The sequence below is a fragment of the Loxodonta africana genome, chromosome 3 (assembly GCF_030014295.1).
Source record: "Loxodonta africana isolate mLoxAfr1 chromosome 3, mLoxAfr1.hap2, whole genome shotgun sequence".
In the NCBI taxonomy this organism is placed as follows: Eukaryota; Metazoa; Chordata; class Mammalia; order Proboscidea; family Elephantidae; genus Loxodonta; species Loxodonta africana.
The window spans coordinates 148055467-148083252 of NC_087344.1; the positions used below are offsets into that span (position 1 = coordinate 148055467).

Here is a 27786-nt window from a genome sequence, read left to right on the forward strand (position 1 = left end):
AGGAGGGATGGGCTTTGGTAGCTCCTGAGAGAGGAACAATGCAAAGCAGGCATCTGGTCTCCCATGATTAAGGAATCATCTCCTGGCCTGTAAACCTCTCTTTGTCTTAGTTATGGAGGAGAGCCTGGCCTGTTTCCCTCTCAGACCTATCTCCACCAGGGCCTGCCCTGTGATCAGGAAGTGGACTCATTATCTTTCTCCAACACAACCACATCCATTTTCCTGAGTCCAAACACCCACAGAACACTGACAAAGAAGAAACCAATTTTTTTTTTTCCAAAAAAATTAGGTAAGCATTGCAAAATTGTTCAGAATAGGAGGACCAGCAGTGACGACCCTATTTGAGTAAACTGGCCCCTACTCCCATATGGGGAACTGTGGAGCAGAGCAGACAGGACAAGGGCTTACGATTTAGGCCTTCAGAAGATATCTCAAATGGATGCCACCTGCTCTCTAATTCTATCTCCTCCAGGCCTCTGCTGTCCTCCTCTTTGTTCCTCCTTAAAAGGTCCCTATCTATTATTCCCATCCCTTTCCTGCAAAGATTAATGCCTTAGGCTTCAGCTGGATGTTTATGGAAGATTTCCTCTGCCCAGCCTTCAGCTAGCTCTGAAGTGGGAAGGAGTGTGCTCTGGTCCTGTGGTGGAAGGAACACAACCAAACCAGTTGCCGTCAACTCCAACTCATGATGACCCCATGTGTGTCAGGGTAGAATTGTGATCGATTAGGTTTTCAGTGGTTGACTTTTCAGAGATAGATTGCCAAGCTTTTTTTCTGAAATGCCTCTGGGCGGACTTGAACCTATAACCTTTCTGTTGGCAACCGAGTGTGCTACACTTTGCTCTACCCAGGGACTCCAGAGAGAACACAGTGTGCACTTAAAATGCGTTTCACTCTCCATCAGTGAAGGCTGTTGGCTGGGGCAAGTTTCCTCCTGAATTACCTAAGGACAAACATCTCCTATGGTCAGTATTACTTTTATTCCAAAGATAACACAGGCCAGTAGCACAAGAGCAAAGTATTTTTTAGCCTATTTTAACGTGTTCTGCACCTGACCCTATTATGAAAACTCTTGCAAAGGGGTTTTTGTTTCCTTCCTGGGCCTATTGCATTACAAAGGTCCGCAGTTGAGAATGTTTGTTTACTTCCTCAAATAGAGTAATTTGGTCACCAATGTCTCCCCTGATAGAGGGAGGATGGGGGATCTCCTCTATCCTCCCACAGCAGTAAATAGAAGTTTGCATGTAGAACTAGCAAGATAACTGCAAAGGAATAGTTTATGAATTCAGGGCCTTGATTTATAGAGTCCTTAAGAAACTCATGTCTTCACTTTCAAAGGAAAGAGTGAGATTCCTAATTAACATGTGTCCTTTTACCCAGGAGCTAAAGAGTCTCAACTCCTCTACCTCTTCTTCCAGCTTACTATCTGCAAGATGAAAGGAACTAATCTAAGAGTTCTAGAAGATTCTTGGAATTCAATGCAATTAATCTAACATCTACTGAGTGTCTGCTATGAGCAGTGCTAGGTGGTGAAAAGTGCAATTTTGTATCATTCAGGGAGAAATTCCCATAGTTTCCACAAACTTGTTTTGAGAAACGACATACTAGAACAAAGGTTAATACAAAGAGTATTATTTCTTTTGCCCTGTCAACCTAACAGAGACAGAAGAAAACATTTTTCCAAAATGATTCCTAAAAACCCTACTGTGGAGTCTCCTGGGATAGGTCATCGGGGTTCAGAAGTTTACAGAAAAGCATCCCAAATTCTTTCTTCTCTCTTTCAGTAGTGACTTCACTTAACCTCGACAGTGACAAAGAAACTTCTTCAAGAAAAAACAAATTTGAAAGGAAAAAAAGGAAACTGAACACTAATTCAATCCTGAAATAACCATCCTTTCAACGGGAAATGTGAATGTTAATGGTGCTACAAAAACGCTTTAGAAGCACAGCTGAAAAAAAAATGTAAGTTTTTTCTTAAAACCTTTCAAATGACAGAAATCTTTCACGGAAATGCAAAACTGAAAAATCTCCGAGAAACACCATTTTTCTGCTACTGGGTCTGCAGAAATACCCTAACTTTCCATCCAACCCTATTCTAAGAAATCTAATTCCATTAGAAAATCCAGACTTAGATAAAAGAGTCATTTAACAGGCATTATAACGTAGAACATCATTTGCCAGAGAACTTTGATCACTTATCAGGGTAGCCTTTTTTTTTTTTTTTTTTATGACACATTATTACCAAATATATTCTGAATTCTCAGATGTATTTGCCCCTCTTCCTTCATTCTAATGCCAGATTCTAAACGAAATTTGCAACAGCACATACAAAACAAATGCTTTAGAAGTTACTTGAGTCATTCTTGATGAATGATGTTCCCTTTTCCACTTATGAAAAATACAAGGGTTTTTGTTCAGTTTTGGCTTTACATTTCAAGAAATGGTCTCACCTTTCAAATTGTTGATTGAAACATAAATCTAGTTGACATGTTGAGTTCTCTTTCCCACCTCCCCTATATCTAATCCATCCATTTGTCCTGTTGGCTTTGCTAACTAACACCAAAACCAAACCCTTTGCCATCCAGTCAGTGCCAACTCATAGTGACCCTATCGGACAGAATAGAACTGCCCCACAGGGTTTCCAAGGAGAGGTTAGTGAATTCAAGCTGCTGGCCTTTTGGTTAGCAGTCAAGCTCTTAACCACTACACCACCAGGGCTCCTTGGCTCTGCTACTAAATCATGATTCAAGTCTTTCGCTTCTCTCTATCCCATTACTACTACTGTCCTGGTCCAAGCCACCAGCATCTTGCACAGTCTACTACCGGAGTTTCCGAAATTCTATTCTCCTTCTACTTTTGCTTCCCTAAAGTGCATTCATTCTTCCCATAGCTGCCAGGTTGATCACGAAGAGCTTAAATTCAATCATGTTACTTCTATCCCTTTAAAATCTTCCACTATCTTCCAACACACTAAAATAAAATTCAGCTTCATGTAATTTGGCCTACTTCTTTGACCATATTCCTCATCCCGCCCTCACCATTGCCAACATCTCTACAATTCTGTTTCTCTAACCCAAGAATCAAGTTTTTTCCCACCTCAGCACGTATACAATTGCTGTTTCCTCTTGCTGGAAACCTCTTCTCTAGATTCTTCTCATCATCCTTTTTACTCAACATGAGGTCCACGGACTGGCAGCATCAGCATCACCTGGGAACTCTCCAGGCTGACTCCTGACATACCGAATCATAATCTGCATTTTAGCGAGATCCTCAGGTGGCTACTATGCAAGTTGTAGCTTTAGAAAATCTGGCTTATGTCTCAACTCAGTTGTTACCACCTTAGAAAGGCTTAGCAGACCCCCAATCTTAATTAACTTCCTAACCATTTCTTTGGTTTTTCTCATGGCAATTAATTTAAATGAAAATGCCTTATTTGTTGACTAACATGTTTATTGTTCTTCCCCACTAGAATGTAAGCTCCGTGAAAGCAGAGGTTTTCCTCTATTATTTCATCATGCAGCTGTCTCATCAATAAACACTTGGTGGGTAAATGAATATTCAAATACATATTTAATTTTAATGATCAAAGAGATGGTGGAATAAAACAAGTTTGTGATTCCTCTTTATATGGCTCTACCCAACCTAATTATCAGTCAGGAAAATTATTAGTCAAATCAGCTGTTTTGGCATAAATCTCTTGCACTACCCTAACTGAATTCAAGGAAGGAAGGAAAAAAGGCTGGCCTTGGAAGACAAGATGGTGATAAAAGGGTGACATTGCAACTGCCAAGGTCAAGACCGCAGAGGCAAGTAAAATAAGATCAAACCAACTCCCCAATAGGATACAAATTATGCTAATTTCTCACTGTCCAGAGTTGGTAAACACTGATGATTGAAGATTTGCATCTCTGATTGAACTGCACGGAAAATATTGTCAATTATTAGCCATTATGAAGGGAAAAGTATGCTAACAGTATTCAACTAAGAAAGTTAATTATGTGACAACTTAATGTAGTACAGGATCCTTGATTGGATCCTGAACCAGAAAAATGAAGAACATTTTGGGGTCATTTGGGGGAAGTATGAATACGAATCGTGTACTCAGTGGTGGTTCACTGGTAGAATTCTTGCCTTCCAAGCAGGAGACCCAGGTTTGATTTTCAGCTGATGTAAGTCACGGACAGCCACCGCTCCTTTGCCAGTGGAGGCTTGTATGTTGCTACGATGCTAAACAGGTTTCAGTGGAGTTTGCAGACTAAGATGGATTAGGAAGAAATGCCTGGTGATCTACTTTCCAAAACCAGGCAATGAAAACTCTATAGGTTGCAACGGTCCAATCTGCAACCAATCATGGGAGTGGTGCAGAACTGGGCAGTATGTTATTCCATTGAGCATGGGGCTGTCATGAGCCACAGGGCTGACTATACAGCAGCTAACAACAACAGTATTAACTATCTATCGTTTTGCAGCAAATAATTCCAAACCGTGGTGGCTGTCTTAGTTATCTGGTGCACCTATAACAGAGACAACACAAGTGGATGGCGTTAGCAAAGAGAAATTTATTCTCTAACAGTCTAGGAGGCTAGAAGTCCGAATTCAGGGTGCCGGCTCCAGGGGAAGGCTTGCTCTCTCTGTCGGCTCTGGGGAAAAGCCCTTGTCATCAACCTTCCCCTGGTCTAGGAGTTTCTCAGTGCAAGGATCCCAGGTCCAAAGGACACACTATGCTCCTGGCTCTTGTTTCTTGGTGATATGAGGTCCCCATGTCTCTCTGCTCGCTTCTCTCTTTTATATCTCGAAAGAGATTGACTCAAGATACAACCTAATTTTGTAGATTGAGTCCTGCCTCATTAACATAAAAAAACATTAACATAACTGCCTCTAAATCAGCCTTATTAACATCATAGAGGTACAATTTATAACACAAAGGAAAATCACATCAGATGACAAAATGGTGCTTAATCACACAATACTGGGAAACATGGCCTAGCCAAGTTGACCCACATTTTTGGGGAACACAAATCAATCCATAACAGTGGCTTAAAACAGTAATAATCCTTTATTATCTCTTTTCATTTCTTTGGTCAGGAATTTGGGAGTGGTTAGATTGAGCAGTTCTGGCTCAAGGTCTCTTATGAGTTTGCACTCAGATCTTGGCTGTGGCTACAGGATTCACTTCCAAGGTGATTTACTTAAAAGTCGTAAGTTAATGCTTGCAAGTTGGCGCCTCTCCATGTGGCAGTTTGAGTACCCTCAGAACGTGGCAGCTGGCTTCCCGCAGAATGAACAATCCGAGACCAAGGTGGAAGCTGCAATGCCCCCTATAACCTAGACTCAGAACAGGGGAGGATTAACCAGTAAACAAGGTACACACAGGCTTACTTGTGTTTACTTACTAATCTGTAACGAACAATTTCACATGGGTTTTACCATATCTTCAATCTTGTAGGCTGGCTGGTGCACATTTTATATTAGATATCATATTATATTAATACTAAATTTCCTGTACGTGATCATTGTACTATGGATATATAGGAAAATGTTCTTAACAGAAACGTACCAAGGATTTTAGGGTGAAATAGCACAATGTCTGCAATTCACTCTCAAATGGTTGAGCAAACAATAACCATAAACAAAAACCTGAAAACACTAAAAAACAAACAAACAAACAAAAAACACTACCAAGCCAAAAAACAAACTTGCTGCTGTCAGGTCAATTCTGGCCTATACGCACCCTATAAAAAAAAAAAAATTTTTTTTTTTTTTTTTTTTTTAGTAAAACTGCCCCATAGGGTTTCCAAAAGTGTAATTTTTACAGAAGCAAACTGTTACATTTTGGCTGGTGGGTTCTAACTGCTGACCTTTTGGTTAGCAGCTGAGAGCTTAACAACTGTGCCACCCACACACAAATATATTTTCTAATTCTAAAAAACCAAACCAGTTGCCATCGAGTTGATTTTGACTCATGGTGACCCCATATGTTTCAGAGTAGAACTGTGCTCCATAGGGTTTTCAATGGCTGATTTTTCAGAAGTAGATCTCCAAGCCTTTCTTTCAAGGAGCTTCTGGGTGGATTCAAATCACCAACCTGCTGGTTAGTAGCCAATCGTTTAACCATTTGCAGCACCCAGGGATTCCTTTTATAATTATGCAGACATATTTTCTATATATATATATATATATATATATATATATATATATATACACACATACGTATACATAACTACTATACAGGCATGCATCACATAACATCCATTTGGCAATGTCTGACCCCCATATATCTATGGTCCCATAAGGTTATAATGGAGTCCAGAAATTCAGCTGGAGAACAGGATATAACAGACTTAACTCAACATACAGATTACATATTTGCCTATGTATACAGTAGTGTATATTTACAATAGACCTATCAGTGGGCAGCTTACCAGGTCTTTCCCCCTGAGAGAGTGGCTGGGTGGGTCCAAACTACCCACCCTTTGGTTGAGCTGAGCACCTAACAATTAGCCACAAGGGTTTACATATATATAGAGAGAGAGAAAGAAAGCCAATGAGGCAAAAATGTTAACAACCTGGCAACCTCGGTGAAGAATATATGCAACTTTTCTATAGATTTGAAATTTTTCAAATAAAAAGTTGAGGAAAATAAAATGTAGTCAGTGAACATGGGTAGAAGTATATTACAAATGAAAAAATATTGGCTATGAGTTGATAAATGTTGTTGGGTGAAGTGATCATGGTGGTTTATTATAATATCCTTTCTGCTGTTGTTGTCGTTGTTAGGTGCTATTGACTCTATTCCAACTCCTAGTGAACCCATATGTATGGGGTAGAGACTGCCCCATAGAGTTCTCTTGGTTGTAATCTTTACTAAAGCAGAATGCTAAGCCTTTCCTATAGAGCTGCTGGGTGGGTTTGAACTGGTAACCTTTTGGTTAGTAGCCAAGTGCTTAAATGTTTGCACCATCAAGTCTCCTACTTTGCTGTATTTTTGAGATTTCCCATTTTAAAAGTTAACTCAAAAATAAATTTATAAAGAAAGCTAATCAAACAGAAACACGTTGTTGAAATATGACAAATGCTAAGGACAAAAATTCTTATAGAAATTTATCAAGTATGCTCAAGCCAAGCTATACCTGGCATACCTTGGAGATCAGACACCTTCAAAGGACAAGTATTTACAAGATAATCAGAGCTTTCACTAACCGTATTAGATACCAAACCAAAAACCAAACCCATTGCCATCAAGTTGATTCCGACTTTTAGCGACCTTATTTTATAGGACAGAGTAGAACTGCCCCATAGGGTTTCCAAGGCTCTAGATCTATAGGGAAGCAGAGTACCACATCTTTCTCCTGAGGAGCGGCTGGTGGGCTTGAACCACTGACCTTGACCTTTCGGTTAGCAGCCATGCACTTAACCACTGCACCGCCATGGCTGCTTATACTAGGGATAAGGTTGCCTTTATTTTTATGAGGTCTGAGCTGGTAAAACTTCAGGTTTTATTGAGAATCAGGTTGGATCATTAAACATCAGGGAATTTATGCTTTGCACACAGTAGGCAGTCAATACCTATGTATTGAATGAATTAAGAAAAGAATTTTCCTTTTCCTGATCTCTCTCAAGATAGGTAATTTCACAATCATTAACACTCTCTTGCAAAAAAAATTCTTTTTTTTGCCCAAAATAGAGACCGTGTGATGAGCAAACGATGGAGTGCACCAGGAGCAGGGTGTGTATTACAGCTGAGGAAGCCAACTGTCCTTCCCTTTGGAGTAGAGAGCAAGGAGAAGGCCAAGTTTATGGATGTGCATCCTCATAGCACTTGGTTTAATACTTTGCTGCTGTCGTTGTCTTAAAATTCTTCATAATTTTATCTTTGAACTTAGATATTGTAAATCAGGCTGATGGGACAATGCAGCACGTGTGTGAGCAGAGGAGATAGGTGTGATATGTGTGTCCTCCCTTCTATGTGGCCACATTTGCATAAGACATTTGTTATATCCCATGAGCATGGGAGTTCATTGAGACTCAAAGCAAATACATGGTAAGTGTGTTCCATCTACCACTCAGGGGGGCACTGACAGTCCTGAGAGGCCACACTTCCTGTTCTAAACAGAACTTGATTTAAAGGCAGAAAGAAAGCAATGGCATTCTAAGAAATACCAGTGACCAAAAAACCCAATCATATGTTTCTTACTCAGCTTACTTTGCTGAATTAGCCAAACCACTTACACTGAAAATGATGACGGAGAAGGAAAGGGAAGACGGGACAAACCATAGTTCCTTTTCCTTCAAGTCCTTCCTTACTCATCAAAAGTCAAAGGCAGAAAGCATTGGTAAAATGTACATATATTAAGAGGTGAAATAAAAACAGTTAAGTTAGTTATAAGAAGGCTTGGTGGCATAGTGGTTAAGCTCTCGGCTGCTAACTGAAAGGTGGGAGGTTCAAACCCACCAGCTACCCTGGGGGAGAAAAATGTGGCAGTCTGCTTCCAGAAAGATTTACAGCCTTGGAAACCATATGGGACAGTTCTACTCTGTCCTATGGGGTGGCTATGATTGGGTTTAATGGGTAAGTTAGTTTTGTGCAGCTTTTCAAATGTTTGAAATACAAATCACAAGTTGTACAATTTCAGTGATCCTGCATATGGGTTAAATGTTCTTATATTTCATTTAAAATGGGTATTTAACAGTAAAGTTTATGCTTACAATTTTTCTTCACTTAAAATGACACTAAATAAAAAAAGCAAGTAAAAAACACCATGACAAGGATAAAGCTTTATATTTTAGTGTCCTTACCAGTCCTTTTTCCCTCCTTTTTGAACAACAGGTGCCACATTTTCATTCAGTACTACTGTTGCCGTCAGGGGCCGTCGAGTCGATTCTGACTCATGGCGACCCCATAGGGTTTCCTAGGCTGTAATCTTTACAGAAGCAGATTGCCACTCATTTAGTACTGGGACCTGCAACTACGCAGCCAGCCCCGGCAAAGAAGATCACAATTTTTGTGAAGAGGTATTTCTTTTTAATTTCACAATGCTAGAGTACCCTGGACAGGCTGACAATAGGTCAACAAGAATGGGTTCCTCTTTATGCTCACAATTGCAAAGTGTCTCCTAGATCTCTCTTTTGGTGCTTTGAATGTGACCTAAAGACCAAAGAACCACCTGGAGCCACAGGGGCAGACTTTAGAGTTCTGCCTATGTTTTCTCCCAACTCTGACTTTTGAGTCTTCTTCCCCCTCCCAACTCTGAAGCTCAGCTCCCTAGGCCTTGAAGTTCAGTCCCTAATTCTTTTTTGATAAATAGCTAAATAGCGGAGAAAATGAGTCCTTTATCCTCTAACCTGCTTCTAGCTATGTCTGTAAGCTGTCGCTCAAGGGGCTTTTTTTCTTTACGGGCTGAGGCTTCCTTACCACTCCGTAAAACATCGAAACACGTTTTGAATGTACAGAGCTGTGTACTTTCTCACATCTGGTATCATTTCCTTCTGATATTGATATTTTCTCCTTAATCAAACCTTCATGGAGTAGAACAGCAGCTCAAAGCTTGAGAGGAGATTGTCCTCTACTCCCTACAGGCTCAGATCAAGGCTTCTCCAACCCAGAGCAACCTGGCAACCACAGGTTATATACACACTGCTTTAAAGTTTAACTTTACACAAACAGCGCAGTGCAGTCCAAGGGCAAGGTCCGGAAGAAACGGTCTTGACACCCTTAACTTTTACTGTCTTGGATGACTGTGGGTCATGAAGACCGTTACGTTTTGGCCTTTGTAGGGAGATATCAGAGGAATAAATGCTTCTCTTCTTGGCCCCATGGCACGCAGCCAGTTGGCTAATCAAAACTACTCTACAGAGCTTCCCAAGCACAAAGCCCTGGGAAGGGAAACATTATGATGGAGGGCACATTTCATCAGGGAGGATGCATGATGACTGGTAGAAAGCCTGGGACTGAAGTCAGAAGCTCTCTTCTTAACCGCTGTGTGACCTTGGGCATGTCACTCAGCCTGTCTACGACTCAGTGTCTTCATCTATAAAGTGGGAGTAATGTGAGACTTCAGCTTACTTACTTACTTTGGACACATCATCAGGAAAGACTAGTCATTAGAAAAGGACACCACATTTGGTAGAAGGTCATCGAAAATGAGGGAAACCCTCAATGAGATAGACTGACACAACGGCCACACAATACACTGAAACATACCAATGATAGGGGAGATGGTGCGGGCCCGAGCAACATTTCATTCTCTTATACATAATGTCACCGTGAGTAGGAGCCTACTCGCCAGCAACTAACAACAACAGCAAATGGTACTTGTCCTGCCAGCCTAGTGAGGTTGTTGTGAAAAATAAAATGAGATAATTTTACGTGAAAGTGTTTTTTGCCAGTAAAAGCATGCCCAAAGTTATAATATTATTTAAGATGAAGGCTTCTGGAGAACATTTTCAAATTAATGTATTCAGTCATTTAACAAAGATTTATTTATTAAGCACCAACTGTATGCCAAGTTCCATTCCAGGTGGTAGAGATAAATCAGTGAACAAAAACAGATAAATAGCTCTATCCCCATAGGGTCACTATGAATTGGAATTGACTTGACAGCAATGGGTTTTTTAATGTCATACAGTTTATAGTTTATTAGCCAAGAATAATAACTATGAAAACAAGTAACAGTGAGGTTGCAATTTTAAATAGGAGGGTGTGGCAGATTGTTACAATCGTGGCTCCCAATGAAATCAGACCTCCCTGTGTCCACACCCCCTTACGATGGGCTTTGTTATTCCTGACTTGCCAATAGAACGTGGCAAAACTGAAGCTGTGTGAACTCTGGGGCCTAGGCCCTGAGAGGCTTGAAGCTTCTACTCTCACCCTTTTGGAACATTACTGCCATTGTGTAAGGAAGCCCATATTGGACTATAAAAAATGAGATACCACATGGAGAGGCCATGCCCACAGAAGCCCCAGCCACGTGAGTGAGGCCACCTTATCCCCTTAAGCCCCAGTTGAGCTGCCAGATGACTGCAGCTTCATGGACGAACCCAGTGAGCCCAACTGATGCACAGAATTGTGATAAATAACAAATTGTTGCTGTCTTTAATAAGTGGCTAGCAAAGGCTTTTCTGAGGATGTATTTCTTTCTAAATTTTCTTTATTTTGTTTGAGGTTATATTTAAACAATGACTTGAAGAGGGTGAAGGAAGGAGCCATGCAGATATCTGGGGGAGAGCATTCCAGGGAGCAGGAACAGCTGGTGTAAAGGCCTGAAGTGCAGTTAAGCTGGAATGTTGTGATACTGGAGTAGAGTGAACTAAGGGAATAATTGTAGTAGGTCAGAGGGGTACGGGGTGTGTGCAAATCAGTAGGCCATTTAAGGACTTCGCCTTTTAGTCTGTTGAAAGAAAGTTAGTGCAACACACAATACAGGAGAGGTCAGCGCAACTGGACTAAACCAAAAGCAAAGAAGTTTCCTGAATAAACCGAACACTTCGAAGCCCAGAGTAGCAGGGGCAGGGGCTTGGGGACCATGGTTTCAGGGTACATCTAGGTCAATTGGCATAATAAAATCTATTAAGAAAACATTTGGCATCCCACTTTGGTGAGTGGCATCTGGGGTCTTAAACACTAGCCAGCGCTCATCTAACATGCATCAATTGGTCTCAACCCACCTGGAGCAAGGGAGAATGAAGAACACTAAAGACACAAGGTAATTATGAGCCCAAGAGACGGGGCCACATATTTCAGAGACTACATCAGCCTGAACCAGAAGAACTAGACGGTGCCTGGCTACAACCGATGACTGCCCTGACAGGGAACACAACAGAGAACCCCTGAGGGAGCAGGAGAGCACTGGGATGCAGACCCCAAATTATCATAAAAAGACCAGACTTAATTGTCTGACTGATACTAGAAGGACCCCAGAGGTCCTGGTCCCCAGAACTACTGATAGCCCAAGACTAGAGCCATTCCCAAAGCCAACTCTTCAGACAGGGATTGGAATAGACTGTAAAATAGAAAATGATACTGGTGAGGAGCGAGCTTCTTGGCTCAAGTAGACACATGAGACTATGTGGGCAGCTCCTGTCTGGAGGCAAGATGAGAAGGCAGGAGGGGACAGAAGCTGGCTGAATTGTCATGGGAATACGGGGTGAGAGAGAAGGAGTATGCTGTCTCATTAGGAGGAGAGCAACTAGGAGTATATAGCACAGTGTATATAATTTTTGTATGAGAGACTGACTTGATTTGTAAACTTTCACTTAAAGCACAATAAAAATTTTCAAAAATGTCAGTGCAGAGTTTTGAGGGGTAGAGTGGCATGGTTTCAAAGGGCATGCATTTCTGTAATATTTGACTTGTGTAATGATGAATATGTGTTCCTTTTGCAATCAGAAAAAAGACAATCAGAACACTCAGAAAGCTACATAAGAATAAGCAAACACGTATAAGCCATGCCCTTTAATGCCAACACGTGGGTATAGAAGAGCGGGGGGACAGGGAGAAAGAAATAGGAAAAGAGGGATGGGGGAGGAAGAAAAGGGTACAGGGGAGAAATTGCAGCTGATTAGAAGTGCAAGTCTCAGCTAGCACCACCATTGGATTCTCTGTGAATTTGGAGAGCTACTCGTCATTTACTTTGTACTGTTCTCCCACTCTTAATTGCGTCTCTGTAGAAATAGTGCCTGGCAAGAGATTGAGGGCAGTGAGCAGAGGGTGGGGCAAGAACAGAAAACAAAGCATGAATTGAATCCTTCCTTGCTGGGAGTCAAAGCACTAGTGGTGCAGTGGTTAAGAGCTACAGCAGCTAACCAAAGGTCGCGGTTCAAACCTACCAGCCACTCCTTGGAAACCTTATGGCGCAGTGCTACCCTGTCCTATAGGGTCACTATGAATCAGCAGCAGCTCAATGGCAATGGGTGGTTTTGGTTGCTAGGAATCATGTACAATTTATTAACCCCAGGACGTAGCATGTTTGCCTGGCTTATATGAGGTAGGTGCTTAATTAATATTTCTTGAAGAAATGAATGAATTGGTCTGAACCAGCCTCTCTAAATTACTCTGCCCTCGACTTTCTTTGTTGGTATAACTAAATTCTAAAGGTGGAGGGCTGATATTTGGTATAATAAAACAGTAAAAGTCTACTCTATTTGAGCCCTGCTTACATCCTGGTCTGTTTGTAGTATTAAAAATGTAACACATTGAGCTCCACATTCAAGCCTAATTGAGATCTCACAGGTTCTAAGATCACCCTTTACATCTCGTCATCATTTAAATCTAAGTGTTATTGACATCGTCAGATTTAAAAGCACAATGAAAAGGTTGTATGAGTTGTTGTCTTATAAAAGTGCTATTCACTTAGTTTTTCTTCTTTGGTAGGCAAAGGGTTGGAGAAATAGACAAAGGCACTCAAAACAAGTGTGGATAGAGAGTACCCTTTTTAATGAATGTTCTGTCTTAAGTGCAAGTGTGCTTTGCTGTAACCAACAGACACATTTCCAAGAAATATTGTATAAACCCCTTATTTCTGAGTTCCTGAGGAGCTCACCATAATGAATAGAAGAAAAGATTCTTTTTTTCTTTTGCAAAAACCATCCATTTAGTCATTCGTTCTGTAAATTTGGTTCTTTTACAGGTCGAGTGTTTTTAAAAATAGGGTACACATATATATTTGAAACGAATTCTTCAGAGGAAGCAAAAGACCAACAATCTATGGTCATGGAGGTGATTTTTCATCTTTTGAATACATTAGAAAAGATTGAACACTTTCCACCCTCATGACCATCTTAGTACAAGTTTCCAGTTAACCAAAAAGAAATACAAAATACTGACCAGCACAGCCACCAATTCCTTATCCCCTGTACAACTAAAACCGTCAACATTCCTTATTGAGGACCTGAAAAATTAGCCCAAAAGAGAGTTCCTTCCCGATAACCTTTGGAAATCTGCCTGCAGGCCTTTGGCCAGATGGGTCATTGGGTCTGACTCAAGTTCAGAGAACTACTTAGAAACAGTCAAAACCAGTCAAAGGGGGTTCTTAGCAATACAATGTCTGGTTATTCCGATTTGCTAAACAAGATAAACTAATAAAAGTAGGAAAAGCTTCTTGCGAGATTTATGTCACTAATGATTTGTCTTTGCTGTCTTTTGAAAGGAGAGAGAGGAAGTATAGTTAGTTCTTACTTGGGCCATGTCAATTTCCTTACCTCTAGTACTTTTTTTGAGTATAGTTTTTTTTTATAGTCTCAGAGCCCAGGTGGTGTGTGATAAAGTGCTTGGCTGTTAACTGAAACATTGGTGGTTCGAACCCACTAGCAGCATTGTGAGAGAAAGATGTGGCAGTTTACTTCTGTAAAGATTTACAGTCTTGGAAACTCTGTGGTCACTGTGAGTTGGAATTGGCTTGACAGCAATGTTTTGTTTTGTTTTAGTATAGTCTTGGTGGCACAAATGATTTGAACTTGTCTACTAACTGAGTTTTACTAACTGAAGGGAAACCGTTTCAGTGGTTAAGCGCTACGGCTGCTAACCAAAAGGTCAGCAGTTTGAATTCACCAGGCACTCCTTGGAAACACTACAGGGCAATTCTACTCTGTCCTACAGGTCGCTATGAGTCGGAATCTCTTGTTGGCAATGGTTTTTCTTTTTTTTTTTTTTACTAAGTGAAAGCTTGGAAGTTTGAACCTACCCAGTGCTGTTGTAGAAGAAAGCGCTAGTGATCTGCTCCCATAAATGTCAAAGCCAATAAAACTCTACAGAGCTTAGTTCTATTCGGTCATACATGGGGTTACCACGAGTTGAAATGGACTCGATGGCAATGGACTTGGTTTTTTTTTCTTTGTTTAGTATAATCTTTCATCGTTACTATCTAGTCAATTTTGACTTTTAGCAACCCTGTAGGACAGAGTAGATGCACTGCAGTGAAGTACTTAATGTGGCCCTTCTAGCCGTGCACGGAGCCCTGGTGGCACAGTGGTTAAAAGCTCAGCTGCTAAACCAAAAGGTCGACACTTTGAATCCACCAGTCAGTCACTCCTTGGAAACCATATGGGGCAGTTCTACTCTATCATATATGGTCACTATGAGTTGGAATGGATGTGATGGCAACTGGTTTGGTTTTTTGTTCTTCGTTTTTTTTTTACGGAGCCATACATGGTCTTGTGTCTCCCACAAAATGATTGCGTTGTTTTTGTCAGGTGCTGTTGAGTTGGTTTCAATTCATAGCGACCGTATGCACAACAGAATGAAACACTGCACCAGCCTTACGATTGTTGTTTTGCTTGAGCCCATTGTTGCAGCCATTATATCAATCCATCTCGTTAAGGGTCTCCCTCTTTTTCACTTACGCTCTATTTTACCATGCATTATGAACTTCTCTAAGGACTGATCCCTCCTGATAACATGTCCAAAGTCAGTGAGATGAAATCTCTCCATCCTTGCTTCCAAGGAGCACTTTGGCTGTCCTTTCAAGAGAGATTTGTTCATTCTTCTGGCAGTCGAACATCATAATTCAAAGGCATCTTCTTCCGTCTTCCTTATTCATTGTCCAGCATTCACATGCACATGAGGCAATTGAAAACACCATGGCTTGGATCAGGCACCTTAGTCCTCAAAAGTGACATCTTTGCTTTTTAACACTTTTAAGAGGTCTTTTGCAACAGACTTGCCTAACGCTATGCGTTGTTTGTTTGATTTCTTGACTGCTGCTTCCATGTGTGTTGATTGGGGATTCAAATAAAATGAAATCCTTGACAACTTCAATCTTTGCTCCATTTATCACAATGTTTATTGATCCAGTTGTGAGGATTTTGTTTTCTTTATGTTGAGGTGTAATCCACAGTTAAGGCTGTGGTCTTTGATCATCAGTAAGTGCCTCAAGTCCTCTTCATTTTCAGCAAGCAAGGTTGTGTCATCTGCATAATGCAAGTTAATTAGTCTTCGTCCAATCCTGATGCCCTGTTCTTCCTCATATAGCCCAGCTTCTGGGATTATTTGCTCAGCATACAGATTGAATAAGTATGGTGAAAGGATACAACTCTGATGCACACCTTTCTTAATTTTAAACCATGCAGTAACCCTTGTTCTATTCAAATGACTGCTTTTTGGTCTTCATGAGCACAATTAAGTGTTCTAGAATTCCCATTCTTCACAATGTTATCCATAATTTGCTATGATCCACACAGTCAAATTCCTTTGCATAATCAATAAAGCCAGGTAAACATCTTTCTGGTATTCTTTGCTTTCAGCCATGATCCATCTGACATCAGCAATGATATCCCTTGTTCCAAGTCCTCTTCTGAATCCAGCTTGAATTTCTGGCAGTTTCGTGTTGATGTACTGCTTTTGAATGACCTTCATCAAAATTTTACTTTTGTGTGATATTAATGATATTGTTCCATAATTTCCATGTTCTATTGGATCACTTTTCTTTGGAATGGGTACAAATATGGATCTCTTCCAGTCAGTTGGCCAGGGAGCTGTCTTCCAAATTTCTTGGCACAGGCAAGCAATCACTTCCAGTGCTGTATCCCTTTGTTGAAACATCTCAATTGGTATTCCGTCGATTCCTGGAGCCTTGTTTTTTGCCAATGTCTTCAGTGCAGCGTGGACTTCTTCCTTTAGTAACATTGGCTCTTGATCATATACTACCTCCTGAAGTGGTTGAATGTCAACCAATTCCTTTTGGTACAGTGACTCTGTGTATTCCTTCCATCTTCTTTTGATGCTTCCTGTGTCATTTAATGTTTTCCCCATAGCATTTTTCAATATTGCAACTTGAGTCTTGAATTTTTTCTTCATTTCTTTCAGTTTGAGAAATGCTGAGTGCGTTTTTTTATCTCCAGGTCTTTGAACATGTCATTATAATACTTCTCGAGCTGTCTTTTGAAATCTTCTGTTCAGCTTTTTTTGGGGCAGGGGGGCTATCAAATGATCTTTTATTGAAATATCTCCTTTTGTAGTTGTTAGCTACCTGGGCATTCCACAGCACCACTGTTGATGTCATCTATGATGTCATGAGGGTGGTGGCCATCAACATTGCAGCCCACAGACTGAACAGTCCCCAGGATCTCTTTAATAGTTCCAGAGAGCTCTCTGGCTAAAGATCGGTGTCGCATCTAATGGGCAATGCTGACAATCTCATCAAAAGTGATATTTCCACTGTGCTTAACATTTTTCTGCTTCTTTCTGTCTCTGGGTGGTTCCTTGAGGGCTTTGATGATCAGGGCAGAGGCAAAAGGCACCACTTCAATCTGGGCCTGTCTGCTCTGAATGGTCAGTTTCACTGTAATCCTTAGTCCCTTCCTTGGCAATGTCATCACCAATCTTTTTTGGAGACAGACGCAGGGGGCCAATCCTGGGGGCTAGAGCAGACATGGCACCGACTTCGCCACCAGTGCACCTCAGGTACACGACTTTGATCTCGTTGGGGTCAAACTTTGGCAGCATGGCGGAGGCAGCTGGTGTCAGATGAACCCAGATGTGGGACGACCAAAGGAAGTTGCACCTAGGCTTCCTCTGAGCTGAAAGCCGAGAGCTTCTGGTCAGCTCTTTTACTTCATCATTTCTTCCATTTGCTTTAGCTCCTTGATATTCAAGAGCAACTCTCAGAGTCTCTTCTGACATCCATTTTGGTCTTTTCTTCCCTGCCTTTTTAATGACCTCTTGCTTTCTTCATGTATGATGTTCTTGATGTCATTGCACAACTTGTCTGGCCTTTAGTCATTAGCGTCAAATCTATGGGGTGGGGCTATGCAGATAAGGTGCTTGTGGCCCACCAAGGGGATTGAATAGCTTGCTAACAATGCAAATAAGCTGTGTGGAGCTCTAACAAGGACATCGGTCAGTTCTGTCATCCTGCCAGGCTTATAATGAATCGTCCCTGAGGGAGGAAAGAGGGACCTCACTACCATTAAGAAAGAAGAGCCAGGAGTAGACTGTGTCTTTTGGACTCAGAGTCCCTGAGCTGAGAACCTCCTAGACCCAGGAAATAGAGCAGTAACACTGGAGACGGCAAGAAGTGACTGTAAGCACAGCAGAGTCTAGTAGCAGAGAAACGGTTGTAGCAGGACCAGTAGACTGACAAAAGATGGCTATGGTGAGCTTCCTGGCCCACCCAGTGAGGCAGTGACAGAGGGCATGTCAGCCCACAGAGTGAGAGAGCCAAGTGTCTTCAGGCAGGAGGCTTGCTGGTGGAGTGCAGTGCCTCTGGGCACTTATTGGCAGAGCTAAAAGAGCTTTGTAACACTTACCCAAGCACGGCAGAGGCCAGGCAGAGGGCTGATGGCTAACAGAGGAGGTCTGTCCTCAGGGGACTGAGAGGAGTCCTGCACGGCCAAGAGGAGCTGAGAGAGCTGTCCTGCCCTTAAGAAGGGAAACTTTCCCTGCATGCTTCCTAATCCCAGTCCTGAGTTGTAACCTGCTACTTCCCTAATTAATCCCATAATCATGAGTATTGTCTGTGAGTTCTGTGTGGCCATTGCAACAAATTAACAAACCCACCAGAGAAGTAAAGAGTGCTGTGGGAGGGATGGTGTCAGAATTGTTAAAAAGTTTGGAATTGTTAAAAATTTTCTGACTTCGACCTCATAGGAATCAGACTTGGGCTGATGCTGATCTTGATCCTCTCTCCTCCCCCTTGTGAAGTTAGAAGACATCAGATGCCACCACCCCATTTTTACAGTACAAGGGCCCCACAGGGTTTCCAGGGTTGTAAATCTTTATGGAAACAGACCACCACATCTTTCTCCTGTGGAGCAGCTGGTGTGTTCAAACTACTGTCCTTCCAGTTAGGAGCTGAGTTCTTAACCACAACTGGACTAATAAGCAACATGGTGATAAACAGAGAAAATACTGAAGTTGTCAAGGATTTCATTTTACTTGATGTGATCGTTAAGGTTATGTGTCAGATTGGCTAGGCCATGATTCTCATGGTTTGGCAGTTATGTAATGATATAATTTGTCAGACATTGGACGGATTGCTCTTCCATAATGTAATCACCTCCAGAGATCTGATATAATGTGATCACCTCCATGATGAGATCTGCTATGAGCAGCCAATCAGTTATAAGTGTAGTTTCCCAAGGAGTGTGGCCTGCATCCAATATATATGGACATTCTGGCAAAGCTTGATGGCTTTTGCTCAATCTGGATCCTGCATCTGGCTCATCATTATCTGACCTCCTGTTCTTGGGACTTGAGCCAGCAGCCTGCCATATTGTTTGCCGATCTTGGGATTCATCTGCATCTGCAGCCCGTGAGCCAGCAGCCTATTGTCTTACGTGCTGATTTTAGATTTGTCAGCCCCTGCAGTTATATGAGTCAGAAAAAGCCTCCACCCTGATGCCTGACCCACAGACTTGGGACTTGCCAGCCTCTATGTGGACCATTTCCTCGGGATAAAGTTCTCTCTCTATGTATGTGTATATATATATATACACACACACACACACACACACACACACGCTTCACTGGTTTTGCTTCTCTAGAGAACCCAGGCTAAGACACTTGGGTCCACAATCAACGCCCATGGAAGCAACAGTCAAGAAATCAAACAACATACTGCATCGGGCTTCAGTATGGATTGCACCTCAACATGAAAAAAAACAAAAACCCTCACAACTGGACAATAAGCAACATCATGATAAATGAGGAAAAGATTGAAGTTGTCAAGGACCTCATTTTACTTGGATCCACAATCAACAGTCATGGAAGTAGCAGTCAAGAAATCAAACAACACATCACGTTGGGTAAATCTGCTGCAAAGGACCTCTTTAAAGTGTTGAAAAGCAACAATGTCACCTTGAAGACTAAGGTGTGCCTGACCCAAACCATGGTATTTTCAATCACATCATATGCATGTGAAAGCTAGACAATGAATAAGGAAGACCGAAGAATTGACGCCTTTGAATTGTGGTGTTGGCAAAGAATATTGAATATACCATGGACTGCCAAAAGAACAAATAAATCTGTCTTGGAAGAACTCCAACCAGAATGCTCCTTAGAGGCAAGAATGGCGTGACTGTGTCCTACATACTTTGGACATGTTGTGAGGAGGGATCAGTCCCTGGAGAAGGACATCATGCTTGGCGAAGTACAGGGTCAGCAGAAAAGAGGAAGAGCCTCAATGAGGTGGATTGACACAGTGGCTGCAACGATAAGCTCAAGCATAATAACAATTGCGAGGCTGGCACAGGACCAGGCGGTGTTTCGTTCTGTTGTGTGTGGGGTCGCTATGAGTCGGAACCAACTCGAGGGCACCTAACAACAACAACTAACTTGCTACCTCTTGTAGTTTTCTCTGAAGCAACTGCAATACGTACAAACGGATTGAGATTGAACCCACGTTATTTGCTGTCTTTAGCTTTGATGGTGGAAGAAAGGAGACCATACTTAGAAAGTGTCATTGGGCTTATTTTATTCTGTAAATAATAATATAACTGTTTATAATATTTTAAAACATCGCCACCCCTTTCCATGCCTCCTATGAGCTCCTTTTTATTGCTCCATCTACAGACTTTCTCAGTCACTACTGACTCTAATTTCAGTTCTCATGAATTAGAAACTCTCATATATTGACTGTATATGAGTTGTGTTATAAAAGCTCTATTCATTTTTACAAGGAGTTAAAGATATAAAACTCACACAAGTGTTTTTCAAATGACAATTCACTTTTTGGTTAAAATTTACCCTGACAAACTGAGCTCATTTGAGGAAAAGTATTAGAAACAATTGCAATGCATTAGGGAGAAAGAAAGGCCAAAAAGTGGGGGGAGGGGGTGTCAAAACATTCTGGAGATTTCGAAGTGCAAATTTGGAGAGGGGGGTGGGGTACATACATATCAGCAGGGGTGGGAATGTCTGTTTCCTCAATTTTCTTCATTCTTTCTCTTCCAAGCAGTTTCTCCCACATGGAACTGGGTCTTTCCTCCCCACAGATGACAAATATTTGATTCTTGTCCTAGCCCAGATGGTAAGAGTACAGTGACCGTCAACAGAAGAAGGAGATCCAGTAAAAATAAAGGTCAGGACAATGCAGGCGCCTAAGTGCCGCCTGGATTGGCAACAGCCTGAGAATCCGTGTCTGAAATGCCATGCTGAAAAGTCACATTTGCCCAGAGGCCCAGCAAATGTTACAGTGTTTTCCTGCACCCACCTTTCTGAACCCGAATGTCACTTATCACCACATTTACTGCATCAAGTAGCTGAAACAGAGCGTTCCCATTGCTGAGTAAGTGACCATGAGTAAAGATGGTCATGCCTTTAACATTCAGTGAGGGGAAATAATTGCATTACCTTGGGTGGATTGCCCTCTCATGACTGTCAACAGCCCAGCAGAGGAAACAACTGGTAAAGCTACGGGTAGATGCTAAGACACATCAAAAACTTCTGTGTAATACTCAAGAATGAAGGAAAATCCTAGCTTGGGGCACATTTATGTAACCGGATGTCAACACAGATTTCAAAACATCACTTTGAATTGCTGACAGAGCATCTGCTGTGTAGTTTGGTGGAAAGAGCATAAACTCGGGCATGCCTGGGTTTGAGACTAGTATCTACCACTTATAATGTGGCACCAGAGAGGTTGGCCTCTCTGAATCACAGTTTGTTCATCTCTTAATTGTGGATAATCCTCTTGTGAGGATTAAATGAGATAAAATAGGCATATTGCCTATTTAGCAGTGCCCGTGTCTCCTGCTGGCTGTGTGACCTTGGGCAGACTAACCTCACAGTTTCTTCATCTGTACAACGGGGGTAATCCATACCTCTCCGGTCTGTTGTGATAAGTGAGTCAAGTGCCCGCCTAGTATAGTTAGAGGTGTTACTATAGCTCCTTACATTGTCCCATCCACTTCTTAATGTCTTCTTCCACCTTCAGAAATGGGATCATGAAAACACATAGCCCCATAAGGAATAGCAGTTATATAGACTTGATAAGGAGCCCTGGTGGTGTGGTGGTTAAATGTTTGGCTGGTAACCAAAAAGGTCGACAGTTCGAATTCACCAGCCGCTCCTTGGAAACCCTATAGGGCAGTTCTACTCTGTCCTAAGGGTTGCTATGAGTGGGAATTGACTCAACAGCAATGAGTATGGGTAGACTCGAAAAGTATAGGCTTGAATATGTGTCAACTTCTTCTCAGAGATGAAAATGCTGTCTTCAACTGAATTTCCTGCCTGACGTGAGGATGAATTAAAGCAACCAGTATTTATGTACCATTTATCTCCAGGGAGCATTAGGCACTGTGCTGACATTATCTTCACAGCATCCTGGGGAAGAGAAGATGATGCGTGATTTAATCACCATCTTCAAAAAGATGTAGCCATTGCCACCAGGATGGTGACCAGTTGTTTCTATTGCAATCAGACAGACAAATTGCCAGCAGGCCTAACCTGCAGGTAAGATTGGGGTTTAGCCTGTAGAGGCACATCTTGAAGAGGTTTCTACCCAGGCAGTGCCTCATTTCAAAGTACTGAATTATGTGGCTAATATTTACTGTTGTCCAATGGCAAGTTAAAACAAATACATCTCTTTACAGTATCTTAAGCAGTTGGCTTAACACCTGGGTGATCCCTTTGGGCAGGTCTTCCCCTGAAACTACTCCAGCCAATTTTCATGCTGGGTTATTTGCCAGTTTCCTAGGGGCATTCTGAAAAGGCTCAAAACAGGCATGTTATCCCATGGCTGACTGAGCTTTGGGTGACTAAGCCAGACCTAGCCTGAAGGTTAAATAATGGAATGGGGTTGTTTAGCTCCCTAGGCATGTGAGGGGTGTCCATGGGCTTAGCACGAGTTCACATGCCCTTGGGGCAGTTATAAGACCTTCAAAACTTTGTACTCCTGGGATGATGGCATATATTGCCACCCCCTCTTCAAGCAGTCACCAGTGGCAGTCTACCACCCCTCTTCCCTGTGGTTGCCATGGTGATATGAATGTCATGCTTGCCAGCAGGAGCAAATGGGGGTATGTATGGAAGTTGGCATAAGCCACAAGTTGCAGCGATCCCCCAAGTTCCTCTCCAACTAGAGTCTAGAAGGAGGCTGATTGAGAGGCAGAACCCAGTGGTGGTAAAAACACTAATCACCTTCCAAGCTCCTGAGTATGACCAGCTGATTTCCTCTTAACAGCTGTATTTTTTAGGACAATGATTCTTAAACTTTAATATGTATATGAATCTCCTGGCTATCTTCTTAAAACATGCTTTTGATTCCTGGGGGAGTATCTGAGATTCTGCATTTCTAAAAGCCCCCAAGTGATGCTGCTGCTTCTGTGTCCATGGATGGCGCTCTGAATAGCAAGGTCTTTAGGGCTGGATGCTTGTATCAGAGCTTGTAATTAGTAGTGGCTTAAACCAAATACAGGTTTATTTTTCCTTCAAGTAACCTTACCCAGGGGCACGGGATCCTTCCATCGTGTTGCTGTGCCATGTCTGATTTGCTACCCTGGTCTGCACAGTCTGTGCTAGACTCATTTCTGTATCTGCAGTTTAACCTGCAGGAATGGGGGAAGGGGATGGAATGTCCTGATGCAGATACCGCACCTTTCACTTCCATTCCCATTCCTTTGCCTAGAACTTAGTCACATGGCCACATTCTAGCCCCAAGCCAGGCTGAAAAATGTATTTTGTTCTGTGTTCCCAAGTGCCCAACTAAAAATTCTATTACTAAGGAGAGAATGGCTATGGGAGAAGGCTGTCTCGGTCACAGATGGGGATAAAAATTATAGTGAATGTTATACAGTGCTTAGTATCTACCAGGCACTCTACCTTAAGTGGATTACCTCATTCAATCTTCACAAAAAACAAGTTGTAGGCACTACTATTATTCCCATTTATGGATAAAGGAACTGAGACTTAGAGAGGTTAAGTCCCTTGGTCATGGCCACACAGCTGAGGTAGAAGCAGGATTCAAATCCAGGCATTCTGACTCCAGTCTGGAATCTTAGGAGCAAAGGAAGGACCTTCTGATAACAGCAGGTGGAACCGGGGCAGTCTCAACGGTGAGGGGTCCCACAGCAGTGGGAGGGAGGCCATGAGTCTAAGCCCTGAAACTCCTCAGGATTGATTCCAAGCAAAGAATTCCGTGGTTCCCAGAGAAAAGGTGATGCTTACCTAGAACAGTTTATGCACTGTACTTGCCGGGGCAGAAGGATGAAGGCAGAACAGTTACTCTTCTTCCAGTTTTAAGCTTTGTGACCTCAGGGGCTTATTCTGCTGATTTCAGCCATGTGATTCTGGTTCCAGGCTAGTCCAGACTTGAGAGGCGGATGGTTTGTGGCCTGCTGCTTTTCTGCCCCCTCAGGCTCAGCACTTCCTCTTACAGACACCACCCTATCTGGTACACTTATCCTAGGAGAGCCACAGCTGGCCAGAACCGGACGGGGCCATTTCTTTGTGTCACGGTCACAAGTCAGAGGACATTTGAAAACGGTTTTCCAGGGGTTTGTTCTTTTTTTCCCCTTTTCCTTTTCATGAAAGGGGCTTTTCGTTAGTACAGTCTTTGGGGATTCAGTTGATAAAGGGACCATTTTATTAGAATGAATTACTGACGCAAGTGCTGCCAGAAATCTTCGTCAGGCCAGCACTCCGGCTTTCACTCAGCAGGGTGAATGGGAACAACTCCCAGGAGGCAGTCTCAAGGGCACTTTGGAGTTTGCTGCCATCAGCAACTTGGATTGTTTGGTTACTGGTTGATGCAGAGACCACGGGAACTAGTCAGGGAAAGTACTAGAGATAACCTTAATAAAACATAGCCTCTCTCTTCATATATGAAATATATCAAACAGTTACACTGGTCCAGGAGTTACGTAGAGTGAACTCTTTCTACATGAAACCCCAAACCCGCTGCCATTGAGTGGATTCTGACTCATGGCGACCTCTTATGTTAGAGTAGAATTGCTCCGTAGAGTTTTCTTGGCCGTAATTTTCATGGAAGCAGATTGCCAGGTCATTCTTCTGTGGTGCCACTGGGGGTTGGTTTGAACCATCAACCTTTAGGTTAGTAGCAAGAGCAAACCATTTGGGACCACCCAGGGACCTGAGATCTTCCTACTTACTATTAAATTACTAAATTTCCACGGCTTAGAATGAGGTCCCTGAAATGATTTTAATTCATCCTTCTGAACTCCTGAAAACAAAGCCAAAAGGTCAAAAGTAAACCAGGTTCTCTCAGACTTTCTGGGACTTACCCAGATGTGGAATAATAAAGATACTTTTAAATTGGAATAATTTTCTTCAGATGAGTGCTCAAGGGGCTTTGGAGAAAGCTCTGAAGATATTAGTAAGCCAAAACTCATACACTGAAACTAGTTGGTTTGTTTTCCCTCATGTCTTGTGTGTGCAATGCTAGCATAAATTCACGGGCCCACATGGGCCGAGTACCTGTGGGCCACAACTCTCATCTGTTGTTTCCTTGAGGCTCCAAGACTCACTATATTCAAAGTCTGCTAAATGAACTAGCATTTCTTAGGAAACTTCTTTTAAAATATTAAACTGCTATTTGCAAACAGTGGCATAAAAATTGGCATTTAAAACAATTGACGGCGAACTATTCAGAGTTCAAGGAAATCATTAAGGGCTGATGAAGTCAACAGTAATATGGGTTAGAGAAAAGGTACCCGTTGATACTGCTTGAAGGCCTCTAACACCAGTGGGTTTTATGTGATCGAACCCCAAGTACTGCATAGGAAACAGGTGCCTATGGGCAGCACTCCTTGAGCAGGGCTGCAGTGGTCAAGCTTTGAGATTGCCCCAGGCTCCAGCTCCTACAGAGCAGCTCTGCTCTGAACACCACAGTAACCAGTGGGAGTCCTGCTACTTCTGCCCATCACAAACAATACACATCTGTTTTAAGAAACGAAGACAAGTTTCCTTGTCCAAAAAGCAACGATCCTAAGATCTGCCCAGTTTACCACACAAATACACAGGAAGGCCCTCTAAAAATGGTGTACGAATTTCAGGTGGTGGCTTTCCTATGCAGGGAGAACAGGGCCCTATGTGGCTGGTGGGAGGGAAGTATTCAGGAGGGATTACAGACAGCGTTCATAAAACTTCCCTGAGCCTCCTCTTTGACTAAGCTTGCTCCCACCCTCAATACTGTTCACTCACAGAGAACCTTGTCCACCTTCTTTACTACGACTGTAATTATTTGTGTAATTACTTATCTCCCCCACTGTCTATAAAGCCTCCCCAATGGAGGCAGGGACTGTGACTTATTCCAATAGTGACTCCCCAGTTCCTAGCACTGGCTGGCCATGAAGTAGGCGTGTAATCAGTGTTAGCGAACAGGTGAATGAAAGCAGAGAGGAATGGAAGATGTGTATGTGGGAGGACATTTGCTTGTACCAAAATTTCACGATTGTCCTGTCTGATTTTCCAAATCAGGAAGAGGGAAGAAGGCCAGGATGCTGGAGCTGGGGTCAGTTCTTAATTCAGCCACAGTGGCTCTAGCCTTTTCTATCAGTGATAATACTTCTTGGAGTATTACAGGCTCTACTGCAGACAGAGATTCACCTCCGCTTTTCACGTCCCAGACCCTCCAGGGTTTAGTATTTGTGAGCAAGGCAAGGATGTGAGTCCATCCTCCCACGTTCTCTGCACAATCCTTCTAGCCGTGTTAAGGAGTGACAAGAGTGTTCCACTAAGCAAGTCCAATCTTATACAGATAGGATACTACCTCATGATCCAGAATGCTAAATACCTCTTTTCTCTTGGAAAAACAAACTAGAAACTTCAGCAGAAGGTCTATGAAATACCTGCCAACTGATACCTAACCAGGTGGCAGGGAATTTTTTAATTTCTGAGATGGATTTAGACACATTCTAAAAGGTCAGCAGTTCGAACTCACCAGTCGCTCCTTGGAAACCCTATGGGACAGTTCTACTCTGTCCAATAGGGTCACTATGAGTCGGAATCGACTTGAAGGCAATGAGTTTGGTTTAAGTTAGATAAAAAACAAAGATGGTATCTATACAGTGCATTCTGTCAGCATTTCCCTGGACATGATCCACCCAGACGTAGATAAACACTGGAAATGTAGCCTGTCAGTGAAATGAACAAGGAAGGTCAGAGTTTTCCACCTGGATGAACTGTGGGTCCTATTTCTTCCCATCACTACAGCACCAGTGAAAAGGGTAAGAAATGATGACACCTGCTTTGATTTGTATGCGCTCTTCCAAATGGTGATACCGGAAAGTTTCTAACCATTAAGTCATTAAAAATTTTGTTATAATTAAGATAAATGTATTTTAAAAATTTCCTATTTATTGTCAACCCTGTATTATTGATAGAAAAATGTACCACATAATCAGGACTCCAGATTACATACAATGGTCATTATTAAGGAATGTTATTTCCTTTGGTTTTTCCTTGTTACTATTTATCCTTAACAAATAAGTCAAAAGTCTCAACAATCGACACAGCTTTACTGCATTCCATGCCTTCAAGACTATCCACCACTACCACGTGGCCACAGTCGACTCTGACTCATGGCGACCCCACGTGCGTCAGAGTAAAACTGTGCTCCATGGGGTTTCCAATGGCTAATGTTTCGGAAGTAGACTGCCAGCCTTTCTTCAAAGATGCCTCTGGGTAGACCTGAACCTCCAACCTTTTAGTTAGCAGCCTAGTGTGTTAACTGTTTGGCTCACCCGGGGACTCCATTTTAAGAGTACAAAAGCTATTTTCAGCAGCAGAAGCAGCAGCAGCAGCAGCAGCAGCAACACTTCCAGGCCAGTGTTTTAAGATGTGCTTATTTGAGGTGTTTTAAATCAAAAAGGAAAGAAATCCATATTTCAGCAAAT

At 42.2% G+C, this 27786-nt stretch overlaps 1 pseudogene; it reads right to left on the minus strand.

Annotated features, from left to right (window-relative positions):
- Positions 1-2223: 2223 nt before the first annotated feature.
- On the minus strand, positions 2224-27761 carry LOC135230762 (large ribosomal subunit protein uL11-like; annotated as a pseudogene).
- Between the last annotated feature and the right edge of the window lie 25 nt (positions 27762-27786).